Genomic DNA, 12,500 nt, shown 5'->3' with positions numbered 1-12,500 from the left:
TAAACAGAACAGGTTGAATGAACCCTCTTTGGCCAAGAGCAAGGGTTCTCAACCTTCATGTGTTCCATTTCTTATGTACTACTGTTCTTCGAGTTCATGGAGACCAGTTCAGACGCTGAACTAAATCGTTATACACCCTCTAAGTATCATTAGTTTTCGGGTTATGGCTTTATTTGTGACCCTCAGTGGCCCTCTAAGGGATCCATGGACCATAGGCTGTGGCACGCTGGCTAAAAGACCAGCTAAGAGACCTTCATGTGTTCCATTTCTTATGTACTACTGTTCTTCACGTTCATGGAGACCAGTTCAGATGTTGAACTAAATCGCTATACATCCACTAAGTATCATTAGTTTTCGGGTTATGGCTTTATTTGTGACCCTCAGTGGCACTCTAAGGGATCCATGGACTATAGGCTGTGGCACGCTGGCTAAGAGACCAGCGTTTTTTCTTAGACCGAAGAAAATCGTTTGGTGAGAGGACAAGAAGAATCTTTAAACGTGACTTACCATAAGTAAATTTAGACAAGAGGTTAGACATTTTCACATCATTCCTGAGACTTCTTCTGGGCTAAAGGAAATGTTGCCACTGGCTAGAACAAGTTTCCCACCGAGATGAGGTCATTCATGTCCGGTGTCTCATTTACAGACTTTATTCACCTGAGCCTAAGGAGAGTCTTGTGGACTGAATGGGATTACTCATTTAATCTCTCGAATCAATATCATCTATATGAAATAGTGTAGTTTTAGATAAAATATATTCGAACACACCGTGCAATAGTGACCGAAGGAACCAGATTAAGAACAGATTAACCTAATCGTTGTGCTTAAGATTTCTCAAGGTTGAATAAATCCGTCTGGTGGCAGCCAGAACAGAAGTACAAGCTGTCAGTAACAGTGAAAAGGTTTATATCTTAACGAATGATAAACGTCGTCAGTAACAGTGAAAAGGTTGATATCTTAACGAAAGAGAAACGTTGTCAATAACAGTGAAAAGGTTGATATCTTAACGATAGAGAAACGTCGTTAATAACAGTGAAAATGTTGATATCTTAACGAAAGTAAAACGTTGTCAGTAACAGTGAAAAGGTTGATATCTTAACGAAAGAGAAACGTCGTCATTAACAGTGAAAAGGGCGATATCTTAACGAAAGAAAAACGTCGTCAGTAAGTGAAAAGGTTGATATTTTAACAAAAGAGAACCTAAGGAGAAGGAGGAGGTGAAGAAGAAGAAGGTGGAGAAGGATAAGAAGATGAGGAGAAGGAGAGAAGGGGAAGGAGGAGAAGGACTATGTAACTACCGATCAGCGTTTTTCTCTCAGCTTCGTTGTGATGTCGTAGACGCGCTGGTAAAGGGAAACAGACTTCGGGAAAAGAGACGAAGAGAAGAACGAAGAAGATACGAGCCCGCAGAACTTGAAGTTCATGGAGAACACCAAGAAAAGAGAGAGAGAGAGAGAGAGAGAGAGAGAGAGAGAGAGAGAGAGAGAGAGAGAGAGAGAGAGCGAGAGAGAGAGAGAGAGAGAGCGAGAGAGAGAGAGAGAGAGAGAGAGAGAGAGAGAGAGAGAGAGAGAGAGAGAGAGAGAGAGAGAGAGAGAGAGAGAGAGAGAGAGAGGGAGAGAGAGAGAGAGAGAGAGAGAGAGAGAGAGAGAGAGAGAGAGAGAGAGAGAGAGAGAGAGAGAGAGAGAGAGAGAGAGAGAGAGAGAGAGAGAGCGAGAGAGAGAGAGAGAGAGAGAGAGAGAGAGAGAGAGCGAGAGAGAGAGAGCGAGAGAGAGAGGAGAGAGAGAGAGAGAGAGGAGAGAGAGGAGAGAGAGAGAGAGAGAGAGAGAGAGAGAGAGAGAGAGAGAGAGAGAGAGAGAGAGAGAGAGAGAGAGAGAGAGAGAGAGAGAGAGAGAGAGAGAGAGAGAGAGAGAGAGAGAGAGAGAGAGAGAGAGAGAGAGAGAGAGAGAGAGAAAGAGAGAGAGGATAAAGTCACTTTAGGCTTCTTCTATCCAGTGGCTTACTTCACATATTTTATCCTGATTAGCGCCACTCTGAGGGACCAAGTAAGGCGTGTACAAGTCCTCAGACGCAAACTTTAAAGATCTGATTATGGAATGGAAAGGGATTTTATTGGGCTGAGTGGGTGGTGGTGTTAAATTTACAACTATTTCTGTACTCTTACTGTATACCATTGATGTCACCTTTGCGGTTTTTTTTTTTTTTTTTTTTTACACATACACTATTTTTTTTTTTTTGGGGGGGGGAAGGGTGATGCCAATGACCCTGGCTACTCTAGCACTTATGGCAGAGGGGGGGAGGGCATCAACACTGAGTGGCCCTTGGTGTATTCTGACTAATGAAACTTCACTCCATGCTCCTTCTCCCCAATAAAGTTGCAATTCATCCCTTCCATACTGAAAAGTATTCTTTAAGGTTCTATTCTAGCCAACATCAGACAATGATGTTGACTTCCATGTTTCCTTTAATGGTGAAGAAAGATGAGATCCTGACTGAGAAGGATTCTGTACGCGAAGCAAGAACGGTTTAGTCCTTCGATGTGGTGGACAGAGGAGGCGGGGGGGGGGGGCTATCAGGATATAGACTGCAGAGGCCGGGTCCGCTTCTGCAGGGGAATTTGTCGGCGACGCGGCATATCGCCTCAACGGAAATAAAAAAAAAAGAGAAGAAAAATAAAAATTAAAAATGCGAGGAACACCGATATCGAGCAACAAGTATGACCGTCTGTCTGTCTGTCTCTTTGTCTGTCTGGGTTGTCTTTCTTCTCGCCTTTCTGTCTATTGCCTCGCCGTTCCATCTGTTTTTCATGTAACCGCTACATCACCCACCCCGCGCATCGTCGCAATTTCAGGTCGATTATATTGTCTGCTTGTCTTTCTGTAGCCCAGTCGTCACGGCCTCAATCAGGATCACTGGACTGGTCACTCAGGCCCTGCCTGCCTGCCTGCCTGCCTGCCTGCCTGCCTGCCTGCCTGCCTGCCTGCCTGCCTGCCTGCCTGCCTGCCTGCCTGCCTGCCTGCCTGCCTGCCTGCCTGCCTGCCTGCCTGCCTGCCTGCCTGCCTGCCTGCCTGCCTGCCTGCCTGCCTGCCTGCCTGCCTGCCTGCCTGCCTGCCTGCCTGCCTGCCTGCCTGCCTGCCTGCCTGCCTGCCTGCCTGCCTGCCTGCCTGCCTGCCTGCCTGCCTGCCTGCCTGCCTGCCTGCCTGCCTGCCTGCCTGCCTGCCTGCCTGCCTGCCTGCCTGCCTGCCTGCCTGCCTGCCTGCCTGCCTGCCTGCTGCCTGCCTGCCTCCCTGCCTGCCTGCCTGCCTGCCTGCCTGCCTGCCTGCCTGCCTGCCTGCCTGCCTGCCTGCCTGCCTGCCTGCCTGCCTGCCTGCCTGCCTGCCTGCCTGCCTGCCTGCCTGCCTGCCTGCCTGCCTGCCTGCCTGCCTGCCTGCCTGCCTGCCTGCCTGCCTCAGTCGAGTACGAGATCGAAACGTTCTTCAGGGTTGCCAACATTACCCCGTTGGCCACAGACTCTCGCATCAGCCCTGCTGCTGCTGCTGCTGCTGCTGCTGCTGCTGCTGCTGCTGCTGCTGCTGCTGCCGAATGGGCCAACCAATCAGGGTTTCGTTCTTGGAGTTGGGACGGAAAAAGAAGAGAGGCAAAGATAAGACGAGAGAGAGAGTGAGAGAGAGAGGGGTCAAGTTGAGATAGAAGAGCACACACACACACGCGCACACACACACACACACACACACACACACACACACACACACACACACACACACACACACACACACACACACACACACACACACACACACACACACACACACATTTATATCCCTAGGTATTTATTTCATTGGAGATAATCAGAGATTTTATCTATGGGAACAATATCGCACCGAACATGAAGATTCAGATTCAGTAAAGAAGAAAGTGCAACAGAAAGTAGGGACATTCGAAGTTTAAACGTGATCAGCATTTTTATCTAAGTGGAGATACATCTCCAATCATAAATGGCTGTCAGGCTGATGTATAGGGATGTCATTATATTCCCTAAAATATTGACCTCATAGAACTTATACAGCGAACAGGTCTTCCAGGGTCCCCAGGTGAACTTGAGATCGTCGAAGGAAGCCATCGTAATGAACGCGTTGGTTGAGAGCTTCAGCTTCCTTGGGCTGGCGAGCGGAACCAAACCGCAGTCAACTTAACACAGTCTCCTAATCTATTACTACTTTACACCTGTTTAAGAAATAAGACAAGATCGATTCGTGGGGAACAGCACACTTGTGTCGCGGGCATCACGCTAGCGTTTTCTTCCTGTTTTGTTTTCATTTTATACATATATATAACAAGAGCTTAGACCATATGCATATCCTAAATCCATCTCACACCCATCCAAAAACACATTCGTTGCCCCCTCCCCTCCCTTCATCTTAGCATTTCGTGGATGAAGAGTCAACCCCGGATCCCGTCACACGCTTGGGTCACAGGCAATGCAGGAAGGCAGCGCTTCCAAGACAGTGCCTGACGGTTGGAACTGATTTCCCGCCAATGCATCATTATATAGCAATCCCCCTCATCCACTCGTGATGTATATGGACCAGACATAAAGAACATAACTTCGGGCCGCATGAATTCGTTATCCATTTACAACCACTCTCCATTCACTCCTTGTTACAGACAAGACATTTAGAACAAGTTAGATAAGAAAGTGGTGTATGCAAAAACAATACATGAATTTAAAAAGTCTAGATAAAATGAGATATGAAAACAGGACACCACGAGCATAGCTCCCCTTCCCGTGAAATACAACTAGGTAAATACAACTAGGTAAATACATTAGGCTCATCCTTTTGGCTTTCTTTATATAAGAAGTCGCTGTTCCATACAGTACCTTGACATAGGCACGCCTCGCTCAATCTTCTCTTTTGCGTCCATCCACATGTGTCTACTCCTCATGATACTTTTGATTCTTCCCAGACGTTTACTTGCTTCCTTTACACCTATTTTCCTTATACACACTAAATGTCAACGCTACGAACAAAGAACTGAATAACAAGACTGTGGACAGAAAGCTTTATATTTATGTATATGCAGGTCATGAGTGCGCGCGCATGTTTGTTAATGTCTGTGATTCACCATGGTCTTGAATCACGTGTTGGTCTCGTGATCGACAGCTCTTACCCTCCTGGGTGGGAACTCGGAGCTTATATATGGCTTGATCTCTAGGTAATGTTGGAGTGCCGACTCGCGGTGCAGCGATGCTGAAACTTTCGGTTCTGGGTGGGACTCGAAATCGTACCGGTAAATTGTCGGTCTAGCGCTGTACCACTGCGCCATCGAGCTGTGTGTGTGTGTGTTTGTGTGTGTGTGTGTGTGTGTGTGTGTGTGTGTGTGTGTGTGTGTGTGTGTGTGTGTGTGTGTGTGTGTGTGTGTGTGTGTGTGTGTGTGTGTGTGTGTGTGTGTGTGTGTGTGTGTGTGCGCACGTGCTCACGAGCTTAAGTTTCCAAGTGGGTCTGTCTGTACGTGCGAATGTGTACACAGTTACCCAGACATTCTTACCGATAAGAATTTTACAGATACATAGTTAACGCCTCGTCTTCTTATGTATTATTTCCCTGTAATTTAGAACATAACTACTGATTACTTTGCAGCCTGTGGATGTACCCTTGAGGTAGGTACACAGCTGCACGAGCGTATGCTTGCGCGTGGCCGTCTGTTAATGTGTAACCAGATGTGGTAGGTGCTTTTTAATTGTGTGTGTGTGTGTGTGTGTGTGTGTGTGTGTGTGTGTGTGTGTGTGTGTGTGTGTGTGTGTGTGTGTGTGTGTGTGTGTGTGTGTGTGTGTGTGTGTGTGTGTGTGTGTGTGTGTGTGTGTGTGTGTGTGTGTGTGCGTGTGTGTGTGTGAGCGTGTATGTGCTTGTGTACGTACCTGCTTTTTCTGAATATATTTATGTATTTGTTAGTTTGATTTACATAGACGTAAGTAAGATTGCGTTCGCATACGATCACTTGTAACCAACCAAATTTACTTTTACGGAATTGAGTTAACATTCGATATCCTGTTTTAATTTCTGTACTTTCATGATCGTATATGGCCTATCACGAATGGAGTGGAATCGTTTATTCTCATCCAGACATATGGTACAATAATTCATTCGGGAGTTTGGAAAGGCAAAGAAATCGTCTCTCGATTATGATTTCTAGCCGGGAATTGAACACAAGCAAGTGGTTTCTCTTTATCAAGCTAACGGAGACTCACCCAAGTCTATCAGTTTGCCTCTGTGTTTGTTTGTGTATATATAACTATGTATTTATCTTTTGTGTGTGGGAATGTGTATGTATGTGAATTTTGTGTTCAGTTATACGTTCGTGGGTAATCTTTGTCGTCTAGTTTCATCGATGACCCGTTGTGTGTGAAGATGTCTGACATAGTTATTCTTTTTTTTAACATGTCTGTCAGTTTTCCATTGTGTTTGTATATGTATATAACTATGTATTTTTCTTTTGTTTGTGTGTGGGAGCGTGTATGTATGTGAATTTTGTGTTCAGTTATACGTTCGTGGGTAATCTTTGTCGTCTAGTTTCATCAATGACCCGTTGTGTGTGAAGATGTCTGACATAGTTATTCTTTTTTTTAACATGTTATTATGTGCACGCTTTTCATTCTGCTTTCCACAGCCTCTTCGATTAAATAATATATCACATAAAGGTTACGTTAAAAATTATGCCCGGGGTTACTAGTCAGTTAAGGATAGCCCTGACCATGGGACGGGCCCACGTGGAGAAAGCCAGTTGGATGAGGTCCCTTGCTTCCTGATCCACCTCCCTTCCCCTCCCACGTTCACCATGAATCGGGGGAGAAGAGGCGGGGCATATCTATCAAGTTAATTCAATTCGAAAGGAGTGTAGATGCTTGTTAGTGTTTTTTTTTTTTTTTTTTTTTTTTAGTCCACAAGTAATAAGCGTACAATTCCATATGTATTAGGGCAGCTATAGGCAAGTGATATTTATAGAGTTATAGGTGCCCTAAGCTCGATCCTCAACATCGGTAATTGCTTTATTAGCATGATACTTCCTTGTGATTACCTGCAACATATAAGCTCGGCTGAGCTTGTTAGCTTCATTTTGGCGTAGTACAAGCGTCTACAGAGGAGAACTGATCCTGGCCACTTATATATCCTCACTCTAGTACTTGACGTACCGAAAAGGAGCGTCTGGAAGGTCGCACAGAAAATGGCTCGGCATCTCCGAGCGTTATGTATTCATACGGATATAAATCCCTTTAGTACAGGCGCAACATGGTCGTAACTTACTTGTGGGTAATATGAGACCACAGATCAGCGATTCTTACATGTTATATCAACTCTCTGTCCGCCCCACGTATTGCAACGGCGATACAACAAGCCAAAATATCGCGTAGAAGTTCATGTGGTGAACTATGAGACATCACATACCCTCTCTCAGGCACGCTTCATCAGAGCAGTCTTGGATGTTAATTGAGCTGATCAGGACATCTTAGATGCTCACAGCGTTTCTATCCTAACTTGATTTGTTTAGTCTCTCCATGGCATGAGAACTGCTGTAGAATAGAGACAGAGCGAGAGAGAAAAAGCGAGAGCGAGAGAAAGAGAGAGAAAGAGAGAAAGAGAGAGAGAGAGAAAAAGAGTGGGTGAGTCAGAGAGAGAGAGAGAGAGAGAGAGAGAGAGAGAGAGAGAAAGAGTGGGCGAGTCAGAGAGAGAGAGAGAGAGAGAGAGAGAGAGACAGAGAGAGAGACAGAGAGAGAGACAGAGAGACAGAGAGAGAGACAGAGAGAGAGAGAGAGAGAATCACTGTGTTTTGCGGATCCCATTTTGGTGATAAAAATGAGGACAAAACCTATAAAGATTGCAACAGAAATCGTGGATTCTCTCAATCCATGGACTATCCTTCAGAATGTGTGTGTATGTATATATATATATATAGTTGTATGTGTTCATCCTTATTGGTCCACTACAGGACCGTCCTGTCCCCTGAGGGACGATACAGCCTCTGTACCACACCACAGTGGCTTAATCCGGCTTAGTAAGATTGTATGTATGGTGAGAATTGCATGTGAATTTTTTGGCAAGCTGGAATGGATGTGGTTATATATATATATATATATATATATATATATATATATATATATATATATATATATATATATGTATATATATATATTGTTACGGGACGGGCTGGTTATGTGAAGAGACGTTACGTATAACGGATAAGTGCTTAAGAACCAGCTCACTTCTAGAAGCCACTGTAGGACTGAACTATCTGGTCAGGGCCTAGATAATTCGTAAGACTAGAAGTAAAGGTAACAAAGAAGATTCCAGGAAAGGAATATTAAACTAGCGATAAAACTAGTAAACGAAATTATTAATAACATGGAAAATATTTACAGGCAATCAACACAAAAGAAAATGGGCAGTAGGGTCAATGGGACCGTTACATGATTATAAGAATATGGAAAGTATCGTTCAAATAAGAAACACAAGATACGTATACAATATGGTACTATCTAAGTACAAAGAGATCAGGAATATGTATCAAAATAAGTAATAAGTACAAATATAAGTATAAAGTAATGCAATGTATATAAGACACGTAATGTAGGCAAAAAGGGTGATCACTTCACACCAATCGTCTCATGAGTCTAAACTTCTAGTTTTTATCAAGAGATCAATATGCGGGAAATGACAAGGTGTGAGTGATTTCCACCGCTTATATACCATTGGACCGGAAGCGGGATACTTCCGGTGAAGGGTGCGGGTGAGTGCAAAGGGGGGAGGAGGGTAAGTTAACACACGTCAACATGGGTAGTTTTAAGACCCTCGACTCGCTTGAACAATCTACTTATTTAGTAACTGTCAAATCTGTGCGCTCCGAACTATTCAGGATTTCGCTTGTCTGTTTGTTCTACAAGAGTGCGCACCTTTCTCCGCACGTAGGCAAGATTACATATAGTGGACGGGCGTTACTGCTTAACATTGTTACAATACATACATAGACAAGAAATATGAACATAGTTATGTAATACAAAGGAACACAATTCTATAACATAATTACACATATGACGTAATATCTAATATTACGTTACAATATATACATACATACATACATATATACATATATGTGTGTATATATATACATATATATATATACATACATATATATATATATATGTATATATATATATATATATATTTAGATATATATATATATATATATATATATATATATACATATATATATGTATTGCTCGGCGTCCTCCATCTCGTCCACAATGGACTCGAGTCGTCCACCGGTGGACGGGCAGGCGACGACCACAAAGGCAAACATCAGAAACAACAAACATGGAAGTCAAACACTGCCCTTCGTTCTAATCCCGCGACATCGTAGAGCCATTCCAGATACAGACGCCAACAGACAGACATCATGCATGCAGTGGCATTGCATGGTACAAAGGACCCATCGAGGCTGTGCCACAGGGCCACAAAGGATCGTGTGTCAGAAAATACGCCCATGACACAAATTTGTATGGGGGGGGGGTATGAGATTTATCCTTGCGACACAACCATGGGACTGTGTCACGTGACACGGTAGTTATAACCCTATAGAGGAAAAAATAATAATAATTGCCAGAAACTTTTATCTTGCTGACGCCAGACGATTTTATTCATCTCTGAAGAACCTCTAGCCACTAAATGAATGAAAATTAATCTTAAACCACGGTCCCGGCAAATCTAGCTGAAACAAAGAACATGTGGCGTCTGACCTTTTCGTCTACATCCACCCGCTTGCAAGCCTCATCACCATTCACCATGGTCTTGGATCACGTGTTGTACTCGTGATCGACAGGTATTTCCTTCTCGGAAGAGAGCTCAGAGCTCATATGACCGATCTATGGGTAATGCTGTGACCTTATTTGGAATCAGTTTTGTGGCTCGCCGTTGTACTTTTTCTAATCTGTCAATGTCTTTAATGAGATTCGGTGACCATACGTAAGCAACATATTCCAAATGTGGACGAACTAGCTTGTTTGTGAAATATAGACTTTTGAAGTCAAAAGATCGCGTAATTAGCCCTAGAATAATATTTGCTTTCTCAGAGGCTGAAATACACTGCTTAGATGATTTGAGATCGTTACTGATAATTACGCCGAGATCTTTTTCACTATCCACTTTTGTTAACGAATTTCCTAATAACTTGTAATCGTACTTAATGTTATTACATTGCATTTACTCGTGTTAGATTTCATTAGCCACTTTTTCAGACCATTGTTGTAGTTTATCTAAATCTTCATGAATATCACACTGGGGAGATTAGTTACAGAAAACTAACCCTCTGAACAATAACCTCAGAAGATTAACCCTCCCTTGAAGGCGTTCATTGGAGGCAGCAGTAATGGCATTGTTTAAGACGCTTTGCTCAGAGGATAGGTTAACCATCTGTGCGTCCTATTGTCCCATCTGGAAGCCTATTGAGGCCGCCTGTTGCCCTCCTCCTTGTTGACAGCGGCAGCTGTGCCACCTGTTGGAGGACTTTTCTCCGCGTGCAGCAGCTTATTTCTCTCTCTCTCTCTCTCTCTCTCTCTCTCTCTCTCTCTCTCTCTCTCTCTCTCTCTCTCTCTCTCTCTCTCTCTCTCTCTCTCAATATACATGCTTATCTACTTATTGACATATTTTTCTATCAACTTATTGATTCATTTACTTTTATTCATTTGCTTATTCATATATTTGTTTACTTACTCGTTTGCTGTTAGCAAGGTCAGAAACCACGTCGAGGTTTGTAAGACTACTTCATCTCCCCCTCCCCCTCCCCCTCCCCCTTCCTTTCTTCTCCCCTTCCCCCTCTCTATCCTCCTCCCTCTCCCCTTCCTTATCCTCCTCCCCCTCCCCTTACCTATCACCCTCCCCCTCCCTACCCCCTCATTCTCCCCCTCCCCCTCCTTCTCCCCTCCCCCTCCTTCTCCCCCTCCCCCTCCTTCTCCCCCTCCCCCTCCTTCCCCCCTCCCCCTCCTTCTCCCCCTCCCCTCTTTCTCCCCCTCCCCTCCTTTTCCCATTCCCCCTCTCTATCTTCCCCCTCCCCTTCCCTAACCCCTAACCCCTCCTTCTCCCCTTCCCCCTCTCTATCCTCTTCCCCTCCCCTTCCCTATCCCCCTCCCCCTCCCTAACCCCTTCCCTCTCCTTCTCCCCTTCCCCCCTCTCTATCCTCCTCCCCCTCCTTCTCTCCTTCTTCTTCTCTATACTCCTCCCCTTCCCTATTCCCTTCCCCCTCCCAACCACGCCCCCTCCTCCCCCCCTTCCCCTTCTCTATCCTCCTCCCCCTTCCCTTCCCTCTCCCCTTCCCCCTCCCTCTCCCCTTCCCCCTCTTTGTGTTGAATACTCTTCCTTTCGACAGGTCCTCAATTCTATTTCATTAATAACACTTGTTGGTTAGTAGACATTCCGAACTCCATCACTTAGGACATTTGTTGTATTCCGGTAATTAGACATGGCTAGTATTGTTATTCCGGTAGAAATGAACATTCCATTGCTGATGGCTATGGCCCAGTGTGTTTATATATGAACGGATCTAGTGTAGACCATATGGTATTCTGTGTGACGTCTGTTATGGTTTGGATTTGATATAGGGAGACTGGAAATGGAATTCCTTGAGAAGCAACAGGATTCTTTGGCTTCTCACGATTGTTATTGTTGTTGTTGTTGTCGTTGTTCTTCTTCTTCTTCTTCTTCTTCTTCCTTGTCTTCTTCGTCCTCTCCGTCACAAGTATCATCATCATCATCGTCATCGTCGCCGTCCATCATCATCATCATCATCATCATCATCATCATCATCATCATCATCATCATCATCATCATCATCATCATCATCATCATCATCATCATCATCATCATCATCATCATCATCATCATCATCATCATCATCATCGTCATCATCATCATCATCATCATCATCATCATCATCATCATCATCATCATCATCATCATCGCCATCATCATCATCATCATCATCATCATCATCATCATCATCATCATCATCATCATCATCATCATCATCATCATCATCATCATCATCATCATCATCATCATCATCATCATCATCATCATCATCATCATCATCATCTCATCATCATCATCATCATCATCATCATCATCATCATCATCATCATCATCATCATCATCATCATCATCATCATCGCCATCATCATCATCATCATCATCATCATCATCATCATCATCATCATCATCATCATCATCATCATCATCATCATCATCATCATCATCATCATCATCATCATCATCATCATCATCATCATCATCATCATCATCATCATCATCATCTTGTCGCTGCCGTTATCGTTGTTCTTTTGTCATGTTCCCTAGTGTGATAGCAGCGTCACTTCCAGTCCTCTAGAAAGCCGCATTTGACGTGCGCTGCAGACACTGTTTTGTTGTATGGCTTCCTTTAATTAGTTTTCTTCCTTGCTT

The sequence above is a fragment of the Oratosquilla oratoria genome, chromosome 14 (genome assembly GCF_046742065.1).
Source record: "Oratosquilla oratoria isolate Oo_2021 chromosome 14, ASM4674206v1, whole genome shotgun sequence".
Lineage (NCBI taxonomy): Eukaryota > Metazoa > Arthropoda > Malacostraca > Stomatopoda > Squillidae > Oratosquilla > Oratosquilla oratoria.
The sequence above is the reverse complement of the archived record's forward strand: the minus strand, read 5'-3'. Positions refer to the sequence as shown.